Here is a 4,772-nt window from a genome sequence, read left to right on the forward strand (position 1 = left end):
ATTCGTGTTCACGGAGAGGTTGGGTCAGGTGATCAATCTGTTCTGGGCTACACTTGCGATTCTTCCTTCGTTGTTCTGCAAGTGAAGTCACCTCCAAATTGGGACAGTAAGTTACAGTTTTTATTGAGCGAGCTGCCGTCAGTGGGCTCCTCCTACTCAATTTGTCACTACTCCCAAATTTGGGCTCGGATCTTACTCAACAGAAATTACCTTTGTTGAGCATTTTAAATTACTCTTGGGGAGACTTCTTCCATATCACTGTAAATACCTTTTCTTACCAATTTGGTTAAAAGGCCCTAGGCTTTGATGTCTCCGAACTCAGGATATTTGCTTTCTTTGTAAAAGACTTCTAAAGATACAATTTAAATTAAGGCTTTAAGTGAAGTCAGGACATTTTTCACGTAGTCCCAAAAACAATGAACTAGATAAGGAGATAAATCCTATCTTCTTCCTGAAACTGGCTAATGGGCAACCTTTACAAACATTCAAACTATTTCATTCAATATGACACCTCCATAATAGCATCCACAATACTGGCTGCATCAACGTTTGCTTAGCAAAACTGAGTCCGCGGGCTCCCTCTGGGTGCAGGAATCCACGGGGTTGGTTCTCAGCCTGCAATCGAGGCCGGCAGCTCAGTGCTTTCCGACAGCCAAGCCAGGCACAGTAAATCCCCACATGTTAAATTATTTTCACCCTAACTTAAAGGTGAGCATGTAGATCAAAGCCAGGACACTTCCGTGACAGCAGTCTTGAAGCACAGTGAAATACGGCGACTGAATACAAATGAACCCGCCTGCCTGACCTTGCTCCAAAAATAAAAGGAATAAGAATAAAACCTGTTGCAGCCAAAGCGCACACAGACTACCCCACGCAGAATCGGTGCCTTTCAATAGGAAAGAAGAGGCAGAGTTTGCAAGATGGTCAATCAAATGTTGGGTTTTTGCGGCGACAAAAGGTTTTGCAGAAAGCACCGCTACATAAGAGCGGCCATTGACTGGGTCAGACCTTCGGTCCATCTTGCCCAGTCTCCTGTGTCTCACCGAGGAGGCTGGAAGGGAGAGGGAAATGGGTGCGGCACCTTTCCTCCAAGCACGTGTCCCATCCTTCGGTGAATCTGACTCGGCTCTTGACTCCCACCACATCTGGCGGCCACGAGCTCCACGCTTTCACGACACGCTGGGGGAAAAAGAACTTCCTTGTGTTAGTTTTAAACTTACTTCCCAACAGTTTATTTTTATGACCTCTCAGTCTTGTCTGGTGATAGACAGTCAATAATAAGGATGCACTGACTTGCTCTTCACCATTTAGTATGCCCTTCTCATGCCTCCCTCACCCCAAGCAGCTCCTTTCTGAACAGAGCAGGCCTGGCCTCTTTAGTCTCTTCTCGTATGGAAACCTTTCCAATATTTTTGATGGGAAAACCGAGCAGTTCCAGGTTTTGGGGGGTGCAATGGAGAGATTACATCTTTAGGGGGAAAGACCCTTTGGTCCAGCCACCTCCAGGGAGCAACTGGCTCTCCATAGGGGTCCACCTGGATCCTAAAAGCACGCGCAGGTTCGCAACAGGATTCGAGGCCTTGGGGAGCAGGGTGTGAGGCTGTGGTGGAGAGACAGGCAGGCCCCAGGGAAGCAGCTTGTTCCTGGGCAGCTCGGAGGCCGATGCAGTTACGTATGTAGGACCTTTGCTTAACCCAAGGAATTACCAGCACTGTTTATTGGAGGGGCCAGACAGGCCAGAGGCAGCTCTTGGAGGGTCTGAGGCACAGATGGAGATCCAATGCAGCACACGAGCATGTGAGGCAGTGCCTAAATACCCTAAACTTCTGTGAATGTGTGAATACCAGCTGGCAGGCACAAGGCAAGGGGGCACCTGGGCAAGAGCTCAGACACGAGCTGGGGTAGTTCGTGCAGCGAAGGGACACCCCGCTGCACAGGGGTCCGGGTCTCGATGTGCACTTTGCTGCAGGGATCACAGCAAGGAGCAGGATAAAAGCAGAGATACCGGTGGAAATGCAATGCAAGCTGCCCACCGAATGGCAGGGCTGGACTGCATGGCCCTCAGGGTCCCGTGCAACCTCTTGGCCAGATGCAGGATTCGCTGTTCCTGCACCATCCCAGAGCGATGCCTCGGCCTGTGCCCCGATGAGCCAGACCCTTGGAATCTGGGGAATTTCCTGGCCGGCGCCTGAGCCCCCGCGACCCCGGGGCAAGCCTGGAGAGATGCTGATAAACTTCCCCAGAGGTCACCAGAGCCACTGCTGCGCTGCAGCAGTGTACGCACCAAAAACGAAGCTCCAGGAGCAGAGCTCGCTGCTGAGAGCTCTTCGTGCTTCGTATGGAGGAAGGGGCTACCGATGTCCAACAAATGAGGAAAACAGGCTCAACGCGCCCCTCAGGGAAGCCATGCACACGGCGGTGGTCGGAGCAGGACCTGGGCTTTCCTGCTTCACTGCCCCATTGACTTGTCAACATGAACGAGCCAGGGACCGTGGCTTGGGGGTGCGCACAGGGGAGAAGGGACCCGTCTGGTGCATCCCAGAAGGGCTCAGTCTAGAAACTGGCACATCACCCCTTCCAGCGCACACGTCGCCTGCTCCAAATCCCACTAAGATACCCCAACTCTTCCAGCGGGAGGCAATGCACCACGGAAAGAAGGGGACAGGTGTTCCCATCACAAGGGCAAGGACAGCCAAACCTCCCTGTCCCATCTTGCACGCACAGCTCATTTCCAGGGAACAGCAGCAAATTCCCAGGAAACGGTCTGGACCCCAGTCACGGGAAGGGAGGTTGGGGGTTGGATCCAGCCAGTGGCTGCATCCCTTAACCATGCAGGAAAAGACTCAGCATGTCGCACAGGGTTTGCAAGACAGCCCTGCATTGCGCTGGCCGGGACTGACATCTAGCGGCGGTAGCAAGCTGCTAGCAACAGCTCTGCTGTGATTGTCAAGGAAACCCACAGAGCAAACTCCATAGTGTCGTGCATGCATAATTATCACTTACCAGTCCACTGGTGGCATTCACATAAGCCAGAGATAGGCCATAAAAATATAAAGTACTGCATAAAGGATCCCTCGGAGCACATCAGCAGAATACCGGCTGTGTCGTCCCCGCAGTTGGGACCGGCTGCTTTCTCACTGTAAAAATGCTCTGCCGGAGAAGTTGAGATGTGTTTATAATTGTGCCTGGAAAAAAAGAGCTGTTATGATTAGCATTCATAGCATCATAGAAAATGATGGTTGAAGGGACCTCAGGAGGTCACATCTAGTCCAAGCAGGACATCATCATCCCAGCCAAGGCTTTGTCTACCCAGGTCTTCAAAACCTTCAAGGATGGAGAGTCCACCACCTCTCTGGTAACCTGGTCCAGCACTTCACCACCCTCATTCATGGTATTGCAATGCCAAGGAGCACTATCTGGGAGCAGGAGCCTGCTTCTCTCTCAGTGAGAGGGGTCACACAATGAAAAGAGTAGGCTGTCAGTTTAAAACTAACAGAAAGGTCTTTTTCACCCAGTCTCATTGCCACCAGATGTGGGGGAAGCTGAGACTGTAGCCAGATTCACAAAGGGATAGGACACATCCTTGGAGGAAAGGGGCATCCATAGGCATGGAGCACGGGAGTGAGGGGCATGGCCTCTGCATCAGAATTACCTAGACCTTAAATGCTGGAGGCTGCAAACAGGAGAGGAACAGGGAGAAAAAACTCTGGTCATACCCAGGAATCAGAACTCATGGTAGAGGTGATGTCTTTTATTAAACCAACTAGATTTTTGCAAAAACCCAGTTCACTCTGCCTTTCAGCATCTGCTCTCTGCTACTGTGTGATGCAGGAGACTGGGCAAGATGTTCCTAGGGTCTGACCCAGTCAATGGCAGCTCTCATGTTTTTCCCTGGTATGAGCACAGAACGGAGAGCTTGCAACGTAAGTGGGGAGAGATGGAGACAGGACACCAGCTGGAGAGCAGAAGAGGACAGCGAGACACCCCCAGCCGCCAGCATGGGAGGGGGCTTCAGCAATACCAGCTGCTGCATCACTGCCAGTGTGGCTGTCGCAGGCAGGAAGGAGTTCATACATGGCCTGAACACAAAGAGCATGTGGGAAGATGCATCTGACCTCCGGTCCATGTGGTTTGGTTGCTATGAGCACGAGGCAGCCTGCACCCCAGGCCCCTGCAGCAAAGCGACAAAGCATTGCTCGGTGCATAAATGCAAGCACTCAGGTGTTTCTAGCATTCAAAGAGCATGGTGCTCACATGGACTTAGAAGGACCACATTGGATGTCCTTCAGTGAAGGATGCAGCTGTAGCCTGTGGCTCACATCCAGCTGTGTCCTGCTGTTGCTCCTGTAAGACAGATACAGGGGCAAAGCTCCTGCCTCCTGGATAATTAACAGCATGGACCTATTCCACTGAGGCCTACAGTGGTCTTCTAGGCATTTGTAGGCAGAGCCAGGCCTCCTGCTTGAGCAGGGTGGCGGGATGGGAGCCTGCGTGGCACTCCTCGGTGATGACGCAGGGTATGAGAGAAGGGGACAAACACCTGCACGGAGCATCTAGCGAGCAAACACACATCTCCATAAGGGAGCGAGCACAGTTCCTGCCCCCTGCTAGTCCCTTTTTCTTCCTAGAGAAGGGGACCAGAGCCATAGGGTGTGCACTGCAATTTGCGGTAACGGCTTTTCTTCTGCAATCCACACGGCACTGGCAGCGGATAGGTAAAAGGACACAGAGAAAGCACGCTAAGGACATGCCACCAGCTCTAGGGGCTGAAA

This window comes from Alligator sinensis, unplaced genomic scaffold (genome assembly GCF_000455745.1).
Source record: "Alligator sinensis unplaced genomic scaffold, ASM45574v1 scaffold1059_1, whole genome shotgun sequence".
NCBI classification, from domain to species: domain Eukaryota; kingdom Metazoa; phylum Chordata; order Crocodylia; family Alligatoridae; genus Alligator; species Alligator sinensis.